This window comes from Halyomorpha halys, unplaced genomic scaffold (genome assembly GCF_000696795.3).
Source record: "Halyomorpha halys isolate HHAL.00 unplaced genomic scaffold, Hhal_1.1 Scaffold176.1, whole genome shotgun sequence".
Classification (NCBI taxonomy): domain Eukaryota; kingdom Metazoa; phylum Arthropoda; class Insecta; order Hemiptera; family Pentatomidae; genus Halyomorpha; species Halyomorpha halys.
The window spans coordinates 936,351-958,863 of NW_027106234.1; the positions used below are offsets into that span (position 1 = coordinate 936,351).

General features: G+C 29.1%; 1 protein-coding gene across 1 annotated transcript in view; it reads left to right on the top strand.

The window, feature by feature from the left end:
- Window positions 1-22,513, top strand: part of LOC106679082 (semaphorin-1A) — a gene marked incomplete in the record, with an annotated part of 426,223 nt that overhangs the window by 357,348 nt on the left and 46,362 nt on the right. Inside the window, 1 exon segment of the mRNA XM_067044604.1 lies at window positions 2,949-3,021.

The window sequence follows — 22,513 nt, forward strand, 5'->3', positions numbered from 1 at the left end:
ATTGATAATAAATTATTAATTATTATAGTAAAGCTTGAAGTTAAATACTAAAACTTTTAACCTTCAATGTTAAAAATATATCCAATATAAGCTTCAGGTTATAAACCTACTTTAGAATTGCAGTCTCATTTCATATTCTTATATTGACTATAAAGCTATAGGGCCATAAAAAGATTTGATAGAGGGTTATATAACCATAAATAAATTTATAATTTATCACCTAATAATTCAACCACTCTATTAAAAATTTTATTTTTGTATGCTCGATCTCATAGGAATATACAAATACTTACCCACCAATAACTCAACTTAAAAAATATATATATCACATTGCCTGTTCTCCGCAAACTTCATTTCATATAGAGGCAAGTGAGAATAATTTTTATTTTATTTATTTATTGTAATTTACAACTGATAAAAAATTTACAATAAGTAAATATGTGGTATTTTTCAAACACTTGGAAGTCTTGGGAAGAAACCCATTGGTAGTACTTAAAATAAATATATTACTAATTATATTAATATTATTAATAAAAATATATTACGTATTTGATTTTTAACGAGACGTTTCTTAAAGAAATTCCATCCACTTTTTTGAAAAGAATGTTTCTTCCCTATCGGAAATCCTGCAGTGTCCATATTTCCTGTAAAAAACAAAGTAACAGACAATATAACAGTCTAAAAGTGAATGAATAGAGGTATTAATATTAGTAATATTTCTTTCGACAAAAACTCGATATCGCCTTATCAGCTGTAGATCCGGGTATTCTGAAGAAGTGATTATCTTTTCATTCTAGCCTCCATTCATCGTAGCAAGCCCATTGAAAAGTTCCTCCAAGAATAGCCGTGGATATCGGACGGAATTTGCAATCGATAATTACGAAATGGCAAAAGGTAACCCTGGATGAAATCCTCCACTCCAGATAAATATCATAAGGCCTTAAATTTTATCTTAAAATTTATCGCTTAGTGACTGCCTGTAATACAGCATATTGTTATAAACAATTAGCTATTGGTAACAAACCGTAATGAATTTTTTTAAAATAAATTTTACAACAATAACTTTATAATTTTTATTTAAAAAAAAAATAATGGTCAACTTTTATGAAATAATTTTTATTTAGAAAGATAACTCGATAAAAAGTATTGAACAGCAGTTTGATAAAAATTGATTTTTTTTTAATAAATTTTAGTTTAATTTTATTCTTTTTGAAACAAATAAAAATGTTTTGGGTTTAAATGAACCATGGTCTCTACCATAGTATAAACTTTATGACAGTAGCCGAAGATTAATATAAATACTATATCTACAAGATTAATATAAAACTCTTTTGAAATAAAAATTAATATTTATTTTAGTCTCCAATTACAAACATATGATATAAATTTTTATTTACTTATTTTATGACGCGTTTGAGATCATATTATTTTATTTAAATTTCTAGTTTATAGGCTCACAGATTTCATTGCTTTGTTATTAACAATTTATCAGCTTTATTAGTCGTTGGAAAATTAAAACACAATTTTATTAATACATATACATATTACATAGAATAAAATAGGCTAATTAAAAATTGGAGATGCCCAAAATAAAAATTTAATTTAAACTATTGATGCAAAGTATTTTTTTTTCAAAAACCCCTTCACTGAAAATGAACCTCTTTCCAAATTAGTCTCAGAAATTCTTTTTTTTTCTCTAAATCCAGGCCAGGAAAACCTCTTCTTTAAAACTGTAAGCTGCTAAATCCTCTTCGAGAATTTTAATCCAACTTACCTTCAGTTTTTTTCTTTTTTTCTTCTGTAATTAGAGTGGCCAAAGGAAATTATTACTATGAGTTGTGTTCATTTATAAAACTGAAATAAGTATAAAAATAAAGAAAAATTAAATATCCGAGATGCATTTTCTCGTACGTGATACAGTCCATCAAACCTATAATTAATTAAATAAAAGTAATTATAATACGCTCTTATATACCTGATATTTTAAATTTAAATAATCAGTTATGAACTAAAAAAAAAATTGACAAATAAAATTGAAACTCATAATTTAATATTCTGTATTTTTCACATGATTAGAATAATTTAAAGTTTATTTCGTTCCTCCCCCTCCCCCCGAAACTATTTATATTTATTTACCTTACGAAAAATTCTAAAATTTTTATTTAATGTATAATATAGTTCGCTATCCATAATATCATACGTAAATATGTTGAAATTACGATGTTAGACCAAGTGACGTGATAAATTGATTAAAGAGAAACGAAGGAACATTGTGCACGAACTTTTTATAATAATATTACTTATTACTTGCTTATTTTTATATGTTAACATTCATTCAATTTAGCAATTAATGGGTAAAATATATTTTGTTGTACAATATGAAAATATTGTTGTTTGAAGAAGGAAAAAAAATAGTAATTTCTGATAAAACATTGTCTTAATAATTTCTCTAAAAAAAAAAAAAAGAAATTGTTTTACATATAGAAAAACCACTAATTTCTTAAAATCATAAGAATTTAAAGAAGTGTCACGTGGAGAGGAGCACTGCTCATGCATTATGAATTTCTATTTATTTATTTTATTTTTCATTTTTTATTACTTACTACAGCCAAGCCAGGAGACCTTTGATTGTACAAAGTGAAAAAATTGTTGTTTGAAAAAAATATGTAATTTCTGATAAAATATTGTCTTAACAATTGCTCTAAAAAAAAAAAAAAGAAAGAAATTGATTTACTCAAAGAAAAACCACTAATTTCTTAAAATCATAGATATTTAAAGAAGCGTCGCATGCAGGGGAGCATTGCTCATGCATTTCTATTTATTTATTTTTCATTTTTTATTACTTTCTAGAGTAGTAATAGCAGTATTTATATTTATATGTATGCATATATAATTTATAAATGCTTAAAACTATATCATATTTTCATGTTAAAAATTTTATTTCCTAGATTTCGTGGAAAATGAGCTGAAATGTGCTGGGAGTGGATTCTGGCTCCAGGCAGAAATAACAACCACTTAAAGGTAAGATTTTTATTTAATTTTTTTATTTTTTATTTTAATGTCAACCATTATTTTTTCAGTTGTTAGTAATATTTAGAAGTTTAGACTGCTAATTGAAACAATTTTTACCTTTTCTAAAAAGTCATAACTTTAAATATCAGTAAATATTGGAAAGTTTCACACCTGAGGGCCCCAACATGTTTTTATTTTATTTTTTCAGTATAATAATCAGGGGCGTTACTACAACAATTTATTGGGAGGGGCTAAGTTTTTAATTTCCTAACAATGTTTCTTTCTTTTTTTCTAACTATATTATGAAATATTTTAGTTTTCTTTACTCTTTTGGGTTTGTACTTTTTATTTACCTATTGCAAGTGTTGGCATTCGAAAAAAATAATCCAAAAATTACACTATGTGTATAAAATCAGAATTTCTTAACTTAAAAGGTATTTATTATTGGTTTAAAATTAAATTAAATCTTGGAGTAAACTTTTTTACACAGTCTGAATTAGGTTCTCAATCATAAAATTTCCCAATATTTTGGATTCTTAAATTATTGGGGGGGAGGGGTACCACCGCCCCTTCTCCCTTATTGAAACGTTCCTCATAATATTATTTATTACATTTAAGCTCAATAACTACTTAATTTATTAATTATTTTTTCAAGAAAAAGAATTAAAGATATGCTTATAAAATTATATTATTATTTAGAAACATAATAAAATAAAAACTGTTAATCCCATCCACAGAATCTCTCCATAGAGAACTAACTTGTAATTTATAAGGCTGGCAGGTTGTAATATTTATTAATAAATACCAAGAGTATGATCCAAGATTCAAACTTATAGCATTAGTACTGCAACAATATCTAATGTTTATAATGAATTTCTACTTATACAAACCATAAGTGTGTTTTATATATATATGTTTCTAATTTTTAACTTCATCGATAATTGTTAATCATTAGTTTTATTATTTTATATGTTCTCATCTTAGGCATCAATAAAAAAATTTATTTTACTTATTATCTTAGATACTTTCTTGAGACTGGTTAATGTTGCTTAAATAAATAATTTAATTTTTATCAATTTTAGTCTCAACACATTTTATTTTTCTTACAAGTCCGACGTTTCGGCCAATCCGGCCATCCTCCGGAACAACCTTAATACAATTTTGGAACTAAATGATTGAAATGAATTTTAATTTTTGGTTATTAATGTGAAAATTGTTGTTTTGACCTGGGCAGAATAGCCTTTTTTTTCCTTAAAAAAACTCAAATAAATATACTTTAAAGCTTCCTAAAAAATGTAAGAAGTACAAAATTAAAGATGATTAAATTTCCTATCAATGTATTGGGTTGTATCTTTCAAAAAAAATTAAAATTAAATATTTCTAAAACTTTACGGACATTTGAAGGAGTTATTTACTCTTCATTGTGCAGGCTGTAAATATCCCAGATCTAAGAAAAAAATTAAGAATTATTAAATTAATTAATTAAGAAAAATTAAACTTTTTACAATCAATTTATCTATTTTTTGAGTTACTAGTGTACGCAGATCGTCTATAATTACCTACTTATTATCTTATACAGAAAAACCACAGGTGTAGTTTAACATGGATTAACAATTCAGATTATAATGTCCTGAACGAATACGTTAAATGTTAAAATGTTGATGTAGAATGTACAATCTAGGATGATTGAAATGGCAAAACGTTGAATGCTGTTTGAGAAATAGTTGACTTTCTAACAATAACCTAATAATATACACTTTCCAATGCTATGCTGTCTTTTGTAGGTTTCATAAAAGAAAATACACACACTAACTATAGAGAATAGTGACAATGTATATCCCATCATTTTATCAGACGTTGCTTTGGGTTGATTATCCACTTGTTCAAGTGAATTCTTTTGACCCTTCTAACTTTTAACTCTTTATAAAGTTGGTAGCTGACCTTTCACCTGGTCGTGAGTAAAGCTAACGACTGTAAAATGACGCTAAGCTCACGTTCTTGAATTTAACATTTTGAATCAGGAACCTAGTTTTCTTCCTAGACAATCCTTTAACATTTTTTTTTTAAAGACCCTCGGTTAGTGGAGAGACAGCAGTCTTTGACTTACTGAGCTAACATTAAAAAAAAAAAATCTTTTCTCTCTTAGTTTTATCTTATTTTTGTATGTTTCTTAACATTGACTATTGCTATGAAATCACTCTATATTTTTTAGTATCAATATGATGATATTAGGAATGTTTTCGAGAGGTCAGTCGATATCCATGCATCACCTTCGCCGTGGATTGCCTTATATTAATAAAAAAAAATCGCTTTAAGATCTCCTTTTAAAATTCTGACTGCTACGCGATTTTAATGTAGTATGCTTGGCTGCATCTTCGCTTCAGACACGTTGTATCAATAATAAAGAGGTTCTGACGTAAGTGTTGTGTGTATATTGTTGTGCGGAGTGTCCTGGAGATATTTTAGCTGGGCGCCAAATTCACTCCGAAGCGATTTATAAAATTCTAATTTATTTTTTAATGAAATAAATTAGTAAAATGCAAATATTCATAATGTTATGAAAATTATTAGCAAAGACTAATTTGTGTCGATTTCTTTCATTTAGTATTGTACTTAACAAATCCTGCCGATATAAAATGCATTTTTTTAGATTTTTTTTGAACATGAATAAATAATTTAAATAATGAAAAACAGCTTTACAAATGTATACCTGCTTAATGGACAAAAATAACGAAAGTCAAAAGTCTATATACCATTTATTTATGTTACAGGGATTTTTTGTTATATTAATTTACATTAAAAAAAAAAAATCCATGAAGGTTCTGCACCCCTGAATTGTATTTAGTAAGTAAGTACTGTTACTAGACCAAAGGGTACCCACCTAATTATGCTGGGTGCACCCCGATAGGGATCCTGAACCCACAGGGCTTACTCAAAATATAATTATCTGGCACAGCCATATTCGAACCAGGGTCCTTGGAGTTTTTAATTCAATCCCTTACCATTGAGCTACCCATTCCCACATTAATGTACATTATAATTTCTAATTTCAGAATTTTTGTTTTGATTCCGTAACCAATGATGGGAGGAAGAGTATTTAAACTCATTTGATAATTAAAATAAATTTTCAGGACAAAAAAATATACTTTAATGTTGTTTATTCAGTCTAAGTAAACTAACATTACATCATTTCATCCTAATTTATATTTTGCTTTCCCCTTTAGTAACTTATTAATTTATCTCAATTGTTTATAATTTATAGTGTTTATAATATGGAAGATATATTGCATTGGTCAAGATATTATTGGAATATGGTCGTTCTCAGTGTTCCTATCTGACAGCCCTGAAGAAGCCCTGCAAAGTGGCGCAAAACGTTGGTTTACATAAAATAATTTTCTTTTACTATTTTCACCGCCACCCGGATTATCCTCCTACAATCTGTTTATAACATTCATTCAGAAATAAAATAAACTAGGTTTTATAAAATGAATTTGATGAATAAACAATAGGAATATTTTTTAAATATATGTGAGCGAAGACAGCTATGGACTATTGAATGATACAAGGTGGCGCTGAAATAGAACTGGGCGGATGTAGTGTACTTCACTAATATTAGCACAAGAGGAGTCTATGGGGTCCTCGCCTCAAATCTGTGTGCTTCCCAAATATAAAATTGTTTATCAATTTTTTATTTGATTTTAGTAGAGAATAAATTCGTTTCATTGATAAATATTACTGATTATAATCAAATGCGATGAGGTGTTCCCCAAGGGACTCAGTTTTATCCACTTAAATTTACTATTTACAAAGCCTATTTAAAAACGTGATCTCAATATTTAATTTTTTTCTTACCTAGAACCTAGGTTTATAAAGCAGGTCTACATTAAGAAATGTTTTGAAATTTTATTGGACAATTTTGATTCTTTTTGATATGCTGAAAACGAACATTTTCTTTCTAAGCATACTGATTTTTCACTAATTCTTTATTTGTTATGCCAGTTCTTAATAATCTTAAAAATCATGAATTTTATAGCTACCTATGACACTCAACCGATCAACATTTAATTCTGACGGTATAAAAAAGGACGTTGAAATATGCCAAGTGGCACGAATCCAATTCTACTGAGTCAATTTGAATTTGAGTTATAAGAAAATTTATTTATAATTATTTAAATATATTCGAATAACTTTTTATTACCTTCAGATCTAGCAAATGTATACTTCTTTGTTAACATTATAATAAGAGGAAACACGTATTTCCAATGGTACCAAAACATTTGGATTTGGTCTAAGTCTATACAGGTTTTATGTTTGATGAGAAACTAATGGAACTGAAACTACTTGGAATTATTGTATATAAATAAAAAAATATTAAGTGGGAAAAGCAGAGACCGTTGGAGCCCAAAGGTTTTTTTTTTGGTCCTATCGATTTGTTTTAACTTATGTATTCCCTTAACTTATTTATCCATTAAATTATATCTTTTAACTTTTTGTTTCTAAATGTATACATTTATTTGTTTCTTTTTATAAACTAACTTACTGCGGTGACTATTATGGCTTAGTTTGATTTTACATTGCTGTCTATAAATGATAAATTTGTTTAACGGGTCGAACGTGGGTAGCGGATCACTGGAAAGGGGAGATCTGAGGGGGTGAAATAGGGAGAATAAAGTTGTCAATTGAATAAAATAAAATTGTCCATTGAATAAAATAAAATTGTCCATTGAATGAAATAAAATTGTCAAATACAATGAATTTGTTAAATAAAAAAAAAAAAAAAAAAAAAGTATTTGTATTTAGTTTCTAGAAGAGTATTGTATAAAAAAAAGTAGGGAAAACATTGTTGTTATGTCATGTATCATATATCATATATATGTCCGATCATGGATTGATTGGTATGCTGTGTATTGTAGCAACCCATTGTATTTGTGCAGCATGGCTAAACAAAGCATTTCTCTATAGTGATCTTATACATTCTTCTGAACATTGATAATAGTGAAAATCCAAGATAGCAACATTTTTATATAAACTACTTTGAATTTTTACTCTCGATAAATTATACATTATATCACAAACGAGACAATATCCTAGCAATAATCATATATGTCCTTCCAGGACGGGTAAAAATTTTACACAAAGTTTTCAAGCCGAATTTCACTAAAGCAACTTCGAGCTTTGCACCGACGATATGAATAATTTTTACTAATATACATAGATTAATTATAATATATATTTTTTTCCTAAAAGTGACTATTGGTTATGTAATATTAAAATTTATACTAAAAACTAAGTAATCATCCTCGTCTTACAACAATGCTAAGCAGGATTAATTTTTTACAAAATTTTAAAATTGAAATTTAAAAAAAAATTGTTATTAAGAAAGTTAATTAAAAAATATTTTATATACTTTGAATACTACGAAAAATGCTTAAAAGATATTTTTTCATGAATGTTATACCAAGAATGCTCAGTATGCGCGCGCATTAACGGAAATCGGTCAGAACGGGTAACAGCATACGCAAAAAACAATAGCAAGCCAACAAAATTATACGTCTGCCGGTTGGTATAATGTCGGCGAACAGTCATCTAGTTGATGATACGAGTCGACGACTATCAACCGTTAGAATACACTCCATTCCGTTCTCCCATCATCCAAGATTCTGCCCTACATGTCAACTTCTCCATCCTTTGTCTTTTTAAAATTCTAAATAGAATAATAAAAAAAAAAAAAAATTAGGAGTGATAAATGTTGCAATTTTAGATCCACGAAGGCGTAGTGTAATATTTAGTAACAAAATTGTGTTTAAAAAACAGAATTTTTCTTTGAAAATTAATAATCGGATCAGATGACAACATCTATTGATCGGCATAAAGAATTACTTTTTTTTAATTTATTGATAGATATTACAATCTGCCACACAGTTGTGGGCAATAGGTAATAGTGATGAATGATCTCATACATACTAAATTAAAAAAAAAAATCTCTTAAAATATATACAAACAAAAGAATAAACAAAATGAACATAATCAAACTATCTGTATGAAAAATAAATAAATAAAATAATATATACAATATTTACACAATCAACCTGAGGATCCCTGAGCCCACTCTATCCCCCTCGTGTGAGGGGTAGAGCAGATCTCAAAAGATCCCAGCGCATCCCTCTCGCCGCATCACTGGTAGTGAGTCAGTGGAGGCTGAGCAAGTGCGCTAAAGCCGCAAACATTCAACTTGAGTAGAGAATCTGACCATTGCTGGAACTCCAATTGTGGTATAAAGAATTAGGAGTTGAAAAAGCAGTTAATTTAAATAATTATGAAAATATTATTGCATGGTTACAAAGAAAATATAGTCTACTAATGAATACGTATATAAATACATTACTGATATATTAGAGATGTTTAATAAAAAAACCCTATGCTCGTTTTTGCATTATTTTGGAGTCTTTTTCGCCATCATAAGGTTCATAAATAAGTAAGATTTATGGAAATAAATAAATATGTAGAATGTGAGGAAATAGCAGTAATTAATTTACCAAAAACGTTCAGTTCCTCCAATATAATTTTTGTATGATTGGAGAAGTTTGTCGGGGGGTGTGGTCAGCAAAGAACAACATAAATAAACAAAAAAATATTTATTTATTTTATGCCGACGTTTTGACCTGAGTTTCAGGGGTTATGGCGTAGAAGGTAGGCCTAAAACTGAATATTAATCTACGGTCAACTATCTACACCACATTATAATTTTTGTCTTAATCCCTTGTCTAGATATGATTTTTAAAGGTTTGCTCAAGAAAACCCCGTTTTTCCACATAAAAATTCATATTTCTCCCCTTTAACTGAGTACTTTTCAAGTTTTGTTACTGTTTATTTAATCTACGATGAATTTCCTATAATATAGCAACCAGTGTGTAGGAAAAAAAAGTTTCGTTAGACTAGCATGACGGCCAAAGCAAACAAAATGAGTTAATGTAACAATTTTTAGAAATACCTGAAAGAATCTCTCGCTATGAATTTTCATAATACGATCTTGAAACGATATTTTTCTACAAATCTGTTCCTATCTTATAAGAAATTTATCTTAGATTCCAAAACTGGTGACAAAAGTCAAAAAATGTTCAATAACATTTATGAAATTTTTTTTATAGAGAAAAAACATGATTTTCTGGATAACCCTATAAGAATAACAGATTTATATTAGTTATAAGATTTTTTAAGGGCTTCCCGTAGCTCAGTGGTTAAGACACCGTCTTACTAATTTGATGTATTTTGGCAGTGCCGGTTCGAATCCGGCTTGGGGCGACTTTTTTCATTGAGTGGTGGTCCCGCAAAATGGAAACTTTGACCCCAAACTACGGTTAGGCAGTATAGGACTTTGCCGAAAAAAAAGAAATGATTTTTTCAACTTTAAATAAGTAAATTAAATTAATTAATTTTATAAAAAGGAATAATAAAAAAATAAAACATAATGTGCCTTGTAGCAAGTAAATTTATATTCCAGGAAAAAAATCAGGTTACAAATGTTTATTCACAAGAAATAGTGAATCGTTGGGATTTGATTTAGTTTCAATAATTGAACTTCCAATTTCTTCTTTTGAGCTCCCTCGCCCGAGGGAATGAGATTTTGAGGCTTTGAACATTTTAAAAAATTTTAACTGATTTTTTTCTTTTATAAGAATCAAAAGATTTGGGATAACGCTTTTAATCCCTTGGAAAAACGATTTGATTTTCTCTTGAAAATAGAGCCAGTAATGACGGGATAGTAACATGCACACTATCTCAAGGCCACCAACTACAAAACCTTGTATCCGCTGCTAGCTCTATCCAGCGATAAAATCTCAAAACCTGTTCAGAACTTTATGCAAATTAAAGTGTTCAACTACTCCACCGTTTTGAAGAATCAATTTTTAAATCAGAAATCGGTCGGTGTTCACCTAGTTAAGAGGTTTCTCTTGAGGTTATTGTCCCCTGGAGCAATTTTTTTTTTTTAATTTAGCCGAGGCCTGGTGTCAGTCTTAATCTACATGGTAAGGATGGATGGCCAACGCGGAGTAACACATGTTCGCCGAATAGATCCAATGAAATATTACCACTTGGATTCCTTGATATCTGCCATCTCCGAGCAAATGGTGTTTTGTTTTTTTCAATTTATTTTAGATCCCGTATTCAATTTCTTTGATGGAACGATAATGGAAACATTATTTTTTTTAAATTTAAAACGTCTCACTTGGATAGATATCGTTGATGCGTTAAGGTACCGTTACTGTAGCTCCTGGACACGTTGATGCCGCCAGGTCAGTTTGAAACGGTTTTAATCATAATTTTACTACATGAATATTGTTAACAATTTTAATATAATTACTGAATAAGAGAGTTATCACAAATTTAACAAAGTTTATATTAGTTATCATCTGTGTTGCTTAATAAAACGTTTTACCTTTTTTTTTTTCAATTATATTGTGTAAAAGTAACAAACATGTAATATGTCGTAAGGATTCAGACCATCGATTGTTGACCACATGTCGATTCTTAGGATATATAGAAGATTATAACTTATGAAGAAGATGGGGGATATGGGTCACAAAACAACAAAAATAATTAACAAATATTTATTTGGCGACTTTTCTTCCTACTTTTTAGAGCTTCATCTGGGCTAAAAAGATACAAAAAAAACCAAAAATATTTTGACATAGTAGGATAAATACATAAAATAAAAAAATTAATTTATAATTAGGTTTAAACTTTTATAAATATAAGTGAAAACAAGATAATATACAAATGAAGAAAGTAAATAAAATATTATACATATTAAATAGACAATAATAAGAATATAAAAATTATTTAATATTTAAATAAATCCTTTTCCTTTTTTTTTTGTATATTATGTTGTTTTAACTTATATTTATATAATGTTTACCCTAACTTAATTTACCTTTTGTAATTATCATATTATGTCAAAATATTTTTAATTGTTTTTGTATCTTTTTAGCTCTGATGAAGCTCTACAAAGTGGGACAAAACGTCTACAAATAAATACGTTAACTATTTTTGTTCTCTTGTTATTTTGTTCATCCCTAACCGTCTTCTTCTTGATTTAAATTAATACTGTCGATTATTTATATATATGAGAAGATTATAACATTCAGCATTGGTACCACTACTCGTGTACTGTGTATGTTAACATACACCCTTCGCTTATATAGTTGAGGAATAATTAACAAAATTATAGTTTATACGTATACGATGTACATCAGTTTGCATTTCCTTTTTTTTTTTTAATTTTTAAAATCTAAATATAGATTGATCCACGTATTAACAAGCATCCAGGGAGGACCAATTGGGCATTGAGAGTTGTTAGTGAGGAAGGCTGGCGAACAAATGGAGATGAACTCATAGCTGGTGGGTGTTAGGGCGTCCTACGCTTTCTGAGTCCCCGTAGGATTTCTCCGCTCCAAGAGACTCAGATATTTGTAACAAGGAGCTGGCCAATTTATCTCGTCTTGTCCCTTAAATGTGAAAGGACAGCTGACCTGTCCCGTGATTACCATAGAAGTTCCTCTGAACACCAATACTGGAACCTTCCAGCTCATCGTTTTGTTTTTCGTGATTCGACGCGCCTTGTTGATTTAACGATGATTCTCTGTCACTTAATCATTAATTATTTAGCACTGTATAATTTTATATTAAACAGGGGTTGAATTTCGATTTTTGCTTTTATTTCTTTTAAGTTTTCGAATTTTCACATTTAATATCGCTAAAAAAAAAAGATCTTGATATAATTTTATTTTATATGTGATTGTTATTGGTTTGATGTTTCAGATATATTATTCATTAATATTAAAATAATAGTTTTTTTTCTAAATCTATTTATTTATTTTATTTATTTTTTTTTTGTAAACTGATATACTGCTGTGACTATTATATCTTTGGTTCGATTTTACATTGCTGTCTAATGTTAAATTCGTTTAATTTGTTTATTGGATCGAATGTGGGTAGCGGATCACTGCAGAGGGTCAGTCTGAGGGAAAAAAATTGTCAAATGGAATCAAATTGTTAAATTAAAAAAAAAAATAATAAAATAAAAGATTTGTATTTAGTGTGTAGACGAGTATTGCTTGTAAAACAAAAAGGTCGGGAAAATTTTTTTGTTATATCATGTGAATATATGTATACTATATATGTCCGATCATGGATTGATTGGTATGCTGTGTATTGTAGCAACACAATATATTTGGGCAACATAGCTAAATAAAGCATTGCTCTGTCTCATGCTAAATACTCTATTATATATATATTTTTAATTTATTGACCTTTGCAACTGCATGAACATAAAAACACATCTAATAAATTCAATGTTAGATTATTATGGTCTAATACAGCCTTGCTGAGAAACTAACCAATGGTAGCACTCTAATAACATTTCTACATTAGAAGGTAATCAAATATTTTTGTTAGTTGTGATGTTTTTTATTCCATTTGACAAATATACTAACAATCAAATTAAACTGCACATGTATCATAAAATTACAAACAATAGCTCTGGACCACCACATCACGTTCCAATTAGATTAATCGATGCTTGCTCATTCAATTAACTCACGGACTTCAGAAGCATTTTTTAAAATTTATTTAATGCTATTTACAACTGTACATTTAGTAAATTTGATCTCAGTTAAATTGGAGTGTTACAGGCGTGTAGAGAAACTACCCCACTCTAATGACGTTTTACATTAGCGGGTCTCATGGCCATCTTCTTTTCAGGCGTCTCAGAGATTGTTAGGAATGAAAGAAAAAGGTTAGAAACTAGTGGGTTTGGGTTGCTAGGGAGTTAGTGATGGAAGGATTGATATCTGGTTCGGACTATATCATTTACATATGGAACATTAAGGTCTTTATGGATGATTTTATTTGTGTCAAAGTAAGTAGCATTTAGGAAGGATTTTGATGATTGGAAACAACAGGAATTCGAAGTTTAAGTCTCTATTATGTTTTATACCTGCTATCATTATTTTTATTAAAATTGGTAGATCTTTCTGTTAATTCTATTAAAAATCGAACAAAAGTGAAAATAAAACGTATTTTCATGAAGGCAATTTCATTCCTCTTAGCTTTCAAAAAAATCTCTTATATATTTCTAATACACTGCACTAAAGTTTCTATTTATTATTATGTATTAAGACATTTTAATTTTATTCTATTTTTATGCTGATTTAATACAATTACCCGACGCCTGCAGTAACTCTTTTTCTCATCCAAAGCTACTTGAGAAGCGAAAATTGAAACCACCCTACCGATCAGTTTCTGCCAACTTTGCTATTGGAAGTAAGATCGATACGAATTGTAAAATATTTAAAACAAATTAATGAAACTAAATAGGCTTTATTTTTTAATTCATTTTGTGATTATATTTTTCATTTTCGTATTTATTTTAAATAAAATTTATAACTTTCTTAAATCGTGACAAGTGATTTGTTGTTTCGAAATTGTTTATATTATATTTTTTATCTGAAACGTACTTATTTATTATTACTTACGTACTTATTATTAGTAAAAATGACATTTAGAATCTTTTGAAACTAACATTTTCAAATTTAATTCCTCTCCAACTCGATCATACTGAGGAATAATCATAAATAATAATATAAATATAAATAATAATAATAATCAATAATCATATGACTTTTGAAAAATAATCATCACAATCCAGTTTTGTCACACTATGGAGGAATATTAAATTTTTTTTAGATGCGAAGTTGTTGACTAGCGTTTGTTACTAAATGGGTGTTTTTTCAACCAACGGGAATTTTCAAGTCCCACTTAAATAAAAAGGTTTCCAAGGATAACTATACATTCATGTTGGTTATGATATGGCCTCGGAAAATAACGTTTTTTTTTTATAGGAATAATGAATTAATTAAATAGCTGTTGTTTACCGATGTCCTACTTGCCAAAAGCACTTGAATTACCATTCCTGTGCCAGAACATTTTTATATTAAAATACATATTAACTTTATTTTCTTGTACGAGTGTATCTTGGAGAAAAGTTTTTATTGTATTCAGGTCTTAATTGAAAATTTAACTAAAATATTTTAACTATTTTTTTATCGTGTCAAAATAGAATGTGTCAAAATATGTCTAGAAAAAAAAAAATCATTGTCGTAGACCTATCAAACATTACAAAATACATAGAAAATAGAGAAATTTTAATGACTTTCGGGACTCTAAAATATGTTCTGAAATTTTATTCCTTCAACACAAGTCGGCCGGAAAGGAAAAATGCAACATAGTATGTTTTAAATTACCATTAGCGAGGCTTGGTATACTCGATGATAATTTTTTTTTTAATTTTATCATAGTTGATTATTGTTATCCTTTTGAAATGAGTTGAAATTGAAACTTGGACAGTAGTAAATCAATATTAAAAGATTTTTTAAATTTGTTTTAGCACTGTCATGGCATCTTTTTGGCCATTATAATGATACAAAAATTACAAATTTTACTTTGTTTTATTAGTGTAGCTTTTATTCAAGTTTCGCTTGATAGTGGTTTTAGCTAACAGTTAACCAAAGAAGATTCATTTTTTTTTTAATGTTTTATATCTTATATACTAATTAATTTATTTATTTATATAATATATATTATTATATAATACAATAATTATTAATTTTATATTAATTAATATATATACTAATTATGTTATTATTCTTACTAATTTTGTTTTTTTGTAGAGAATATTTTTGGTATTGTTAGATAGATACAAGTTCGACTAATAAATCTAGGACATTCTTTTTTCAAAACTCTTAACGTTCTAATTCATCTCATAAAAAATTAATTTTAAACTAAATCCTAGGCCAGAAGAGACTCGACCTTCTATATACGTCTTGTGTCATCTAAAAATCGAAACGTCTAGGTTAGCCCGATGCCCAACTGTCTGGAACAGCAAGTTCTTGGCATTGAAGAACTTCCTAGAAAATTACTTGTTCATGTGTCAGCGTGAATCCGAGACCGTTAGAGCAAACCGTCTTTATCCTCAATGACTGCACTCTTAATAAACTTTGGGTGATATTTTCTAATCCTGTTGATTTATGCATTTATTTATATGTTTGTTTGCCTTGTGAAATCAAAATTTAATAATATGAATGGTTAATTAGAATTTTGGAAAATCAGTTATGAATCACATCTAGCTCTAACCTGTTTATTAGTGTCCCTAACTACGAATATAGGGGCCACAGTCTATCAACAATCAAAAAGTAGCAGTAATTATCAAGATCGACTGAACATAACTGTTAAGATATTATTTGAGTTAATCCAGTAAAATAAGTTTATATTAAAAGTTGGATCATTTAATTGTTTCATAGCGCCCTTACTCTGCCTCCAATGGCTTCCATTGCTAGTGCTGTTGGATATCTTCGAGTCCTGTTATCCCTTCCATAATTGAGAATAGGGGGGGATCAAGCTTGACTCCAGGTTCCCTAGCCTGAGTTTAAACATGGTGCATTAGTATGGCTGTTTTTTCTATTTATAAATTTAAGATATTTATTTCAGCATTTTCATTTTCTTTATTATTCTGTTTTAATATTTCGCTCTTATTTAATTTAATTATTTTCATTGTTACTGTGATAAGATTGAATGACTTTAGCACTGTTATTTATTTGTATATATATCTCAATGGAGATTCAATGTAATATTTGAATTGATAGTAAAAATAGTTACCTCTCTTTAAAACAGTATTTTTAAATTATTTGTAAATGCTAACGTATTATGAGCCTATTATGCAGGCATAAATAACCGACTACTATGTACGAAAAATTACGCCAAAGTTAAAAAGTAATAATAAAAACAAATATTATAAATTGGTATTTATTAAAGTCATATTTTTAATTTTGAAACTTGTTTATAAAATCTAATTTACATAGTATTTAATTTGATGATTGCAGGTTTCTTATCCTGAGTTTAAACATTGCAAATTAGTTTGCTGTTTTGTATACTTCTAAATTCTACTAGAACAAAGAAAAAAATACAAAAAAGATATTAAGCTTAACTGAAAGGATCGTTTTGATATGATATTACAAGACGCAAACTTTCATATAAATAAATACATAATTTTCATTTTTTTATTAACACACACAAATTTGATCAAAATATACTCTCAACATTTATTTTCAGAAACTCTACAACGTTTCGGCCCTCTGGCCATTTTCAAGGAGACAACCTTAAATATAACATCATTTATAACTGTTATGGCATTATGTTATAAATGATCTTAATAAGTAGAAAAAGAGACAATTATTTATATAAAAAAACTTTAGGTTTAAAATATAAAAATTTTTATATGACATGGGCAATTAGCCTGCAGAAAAATATTTTAAACAATGACATCAATATTTAAAGTTGTCTCATTGAAAATCCCCTGAGGGCCGAAATATTGGAGAGTTTCTGAAAATAAATGTTGAGAGTATATTTGGATCAAATTTGTGAGTGTTAATAATAAAATAAACCACTCTCAAATAATCATTATAATAAATCATTAATTTTCATTTTTATTACAAAAATAAACATATCATGGATTTGCTTTGATAGTGTCATATCTTTTTTTTTAGGATAGAGACAGTCCCAAAGCTAAAAATGTTGTAAAAATAAAAATTTGTTTTTGCCAGATTTCCCACAATGAAAGCTAAAGTTGTGTTATGTTCTTATTTATTATTATTATTTTTCATAATTTAAAGTAAATTTTCTCGGTGGACATACCATATAAACAATAAGTATTGAAATTACTTCAACGTCCTTCTCACTGTTTGATATACAAAGAGATCAATAATTAAAAAAACAGAAAATAATATAAATTCATTTAAGAATAACTGGTTATGTTCAATTAAAAATTATTTATGTACAAACTGACCTTTAGTACCATTAATATTAAGCCATTTCATGATTAATATTCAAGAAAATAATTATAAAATATATATAAGCTCTGGACAAATTTATTAATTATATATCGTTGAGTACAAGGTCAGGCTGTTGCTAGCGAAGATATAGCCAAAGGGAAAAAGCGCCATAAAAATTATGGTTTTCAAGAGGTACAATAATCTCTCTATTTAGGTAGGTTATTTTTTTACGACTTGCAGTAAATTACAAATGTAATTTAGCCCCCAGCGCTCGGGCGCAAGCGTCATCAAAGAGTTCTCCAAAGCGGCAGGTTCCCAACTGCGCATTTCCAATCCAAGGAGTGGCGGTTCGAGTTTATGGATCTTGTTTCGCTGCCTCAGCCACGGAGGGTATACAGCTCGTTTATGGTCCAGCGACAAATTGAATTCGAGGGTACGGTTAAGAGTTATTTCTGTTAATAGTACTTGCTACTGTACTCGTATAGTTATTACAAAAATGAGCATTCCAATTTATTTGGAAAAAAGTAAAGGTATAACTAAGTAATATGAGCCATACGCTTTAAAAATCGCTAAATTCTTACGAACGGGCAGGCTTAGCAAATTGCCTTCCTTGTGCTTACTCCTTATTGGGCGTAATATTTGAGTGCTAGATAAGGAGGAAGTTATGTTAAAAACATAAAAAAAAACAAATTTCAGAAGACAGGATCATGACGGACAGGACCATGAAAAAATGCATGTTTTTCTAAAATATTCTGTTTTGTTTTAACGCATTCCCAAAAATATATATAGAAATGGGAAACTGGTCGGCGTATTGTACAATACGGCAATTAGAAAAAGTTGGTTTGAGTAGTTATTTTAGTTTGTTTATTGACATCACAGCCGATGTTTATACTTGTCAAAAGCTCTCGATATTATAAAAGCAAACCCGGTAAAATACAGCTCTCAAGGTGAAAATCGTGTAACAAATTGATCGCGATAGTAAAGCTCTGGAAACGTATTTTTGTCTATCGATCGTTACCTATCAGTTCCAAATATAAGGATCAACATTACTGATTATACATACATTAAAATGTATTCTGACCTGGTATGTATTTTTTGAACAGGAAAGACCTTTTCGAATTATTAAAGTTGGGAAGATCGTTCCTGGTAAAGGCAGGATATTAACACATTTTCTTTACAAACGAAACATTTCACGGCTGAAAAAACAACTTTTAGATTCAGTTTCATAATACATAAAATATATTTATTGAAATTTACAACTGTACAAGAGTGAGAAAAGAACGGGTGATGAGAAACTAAGTAGGAGGTAGGAATTTACGGAGTTCATAAAGCAGTCCCGGGTGCCAGACTCAACCAAAAGCCTGCTCTATATCGAACAACACTCCTGCACAATTCATTCCGCACTCTAAAGAAGATGAGACAACGTCCACTACACAATGACATTGCTGGATAGTGGAATGGGATGTTCGAAAACCAAACTGGAGATCTGGGATTATATGATTAGAATCTAGGAGTTTTTCGATGATTTTGCCAATAATTGGTAAGAGATAGGACGGTAAGAGGGTGGGTGTTTTGGAGGCTTTTGGGGTTTGGGTATCATTTTGACTATAGATAATTTCCATATACTACTATTCAAATTTATTCTCTGCTTCAAAACTGTATAGCGAAGCCTTAAGTGGTTGGGACATTACTTTTCCGTAAAAATGAATGGGTCATCTAATGTCTGATATTTCTCATAGTCATTTTATGCAATGGATCTTTCTTTGTATCAGTCAATAATATTTCTTGTCCCGCTTACCAAACAATTACCGGTATCTCTCTCAAGGATCTAGCAGCAGAGCAATTTAATTTATGATACAGTGTTATTGCCTTACATTTAGAGAATACATTAACTTTTCGATTAAGAAGCGTTTAATAAAATATCTAAATATTTTAAAAATTTGGATTACACCTCAACATTGAAATAACTGAAGAAATTACTTGGAATACTCCAGGTTCAGTCATAACTAAAATGTAAATTATTTAAAAAAAAAAATACATAAGCATACAATGACCAACTCCCATCCCATTTACCCTCTTACGGAATCAGTCGTGGGTGAGTATTTACAAACGTGTAGACGGTCCTAGCAGGAGGATTATCCTAATTCAAATAAGGCTCTAAGTTTCCACTGTAATCAATAGCAAGCCTTTTGTACGCAGATTCCCGCATGGCACAACGGCACGCGATCGTCTGCGGCAAACCTTAATGAGCTTGTAACGCTTGTTGACATTTGTTTATCACTCTTATCCAACTTGGACGGAAATATTTATTGCCATATTATCGTCTCGTTTTTGAGATATTATATTATTTTATTGGCGGTGCAAAGCTAAAGTTGTTTATTTAGTAATGAGCGAATAATAGCTGAATTCAATTTTGGTATTCAAATGATTTTGCACTATGATTTTTAAAAGGCTGTAATACATTTGTGACGCTGTTTCATGAAATTTTATGAGAAGAAGACTCGGATCTGTTTCTGCCGAAAAGGTTGGTTTTGAAATTTATGAAGGGTTTATCAAATATATATACACTCAGATACATAAAAACGGAGCAACTTACATTTTTTATAGGATAACGTAAACTATTTTTTTATTATTATTACATCTGAAGTATAGTACTACTATTTTTAGTTTCACTTACCTATACATGGAATATATTGCATTGCGATCGTGTAAAATTTCGAATTCGAGATTTCGGCGGAAATATACGTTTTGAGGTTCTCTGGGTCCATTCTCGGAAAATGGTCTGTGTATGGTGTTTGTATGTGAATTGTCTAGCTCAAAAACGAAATGCGCCATTTTATAGAAATGATTTTTCATGTTTTTTTTTTTTCATTTTCCCAAAAACAGGCTGAAACAATTTTAATTAAATTCGGTGAATCGATGAGCAATTAAGTGCTCTTTAGTATCAGATAGGTCTTATTCTCATTGAAATAGTTTAGTAGAGCTAAAATGCCGATTTTTCATACAATCTTTCTCTAAAGTAACTTTTATTATGTTTTTTTATTTTAAAAAACAATGACCACTTCTCATTGTTAGCAATAATAGAAAATGAATAAGTGTATTATATTACAGAATTTCATGAATAACAAAAGGAGAAAAAAAGGAAAAATAAATACATCCGGTTCGAACGGATGTATTTAAATCTTGGAAAAACCGAGATCGCCCGAGTATTCCCGAAGCTAAGTTATCTTTTGTTAAACTGTTGTATTATTTAAAATTTATATTTTTCATAACCACTCCCAGAAACCTTAAAACACAAATTCTGATATCAACAGATATCAGTGTGTTTGTGTGTGTATACATAAATAAACCAGTTATAATTTATGTGTGTATCCACTTTGTAACATCTGTTTTTACAATATATGGAGTAGTTTTCTTGTTATAATAATTGCACTAGATTAGTTTTGAATCAAAGTATAAAGTTTTGCGTTCTGTGAAGCAAGAGAGAGAGAAATACTTTATTCATCTATGCTGCCGAAATACATCAGGTTGCTATATCACACAGCATACTTATCAATCCGTAATCGGACATATATAAATTACATGTAATTACATAATATAATAAGATATAAAGAAAACATTTTTTTTCCCCTACAGTTTCCTTTTACAATCAATTTCGGCCTATACACCAAATACAAATATTTCAATTCATTCCTTTTTTCTTTCCCTTTTCTGTTCCTTCAATTTCACCATTTCATAATTTTTAATTCACCCGATCAACCAATTCGCTCTCCGGAATTCACCCTCCTAGATCCTCTTCGGTGACCCGCTAAACAAATTCAATATTAGACGGCAATGTGAGATCAGACCATCTTTTATAGTCACAGCAGTAGATCAGTTTACCAAAAACAAACAAATAGATACATTTTACGAGAATAATACTAACACATAGATTCAAAGGAAAATATAATAAAAAGCCGGTTACAAGAAGCACTTGAATGGATAAATAAGTTTTTAAAAAAATATATAAATAAATAAAAATAATAATATTAATAAAAAAAATAATTTAATGAATAAATAAGTTAAAATACAAAATTCGACAGATCCGCATATTAAAACAAATAAATAAATAAATAATAGACTTTATTTTACTGAACCAAGTTCGATTTGTTCTCTGTGGATGTACCTCTATTTGGAAGCAGTTTAATGTATTGAATTTTCACAGCTTAAAAAATATTCTTGTTAACTTGTTTGCGATTCCCCCCTCCTCCTGAAGTAAAACAGCCGAACACTATTCTTCCAGTAAACAGTTTTATGTTGGCAATAAAGACCTCTTTGACCTTCCGATTTATTTTTTATATTTTTTGGGGATTTCAAGGGAACAGTAAAACGCCATTGTATAGCGGCTTCACTCTCCAAGACGTCTGCTACCAGACAATCCGGCGCCTCACATTCAAATGCGTTCAGTATTATTTTAGTATAGTGCTCTGGGATTGCCTAAACAATAATGTTCTATTATTCTACCGCTAATATATATATAATCCAAATAAAATCTGGACTCCAATAACAACTATAAATCTTAATTATAAGAACGAATGTATCATAGTGATTATTATATAATGTTTGACTCCGTATGA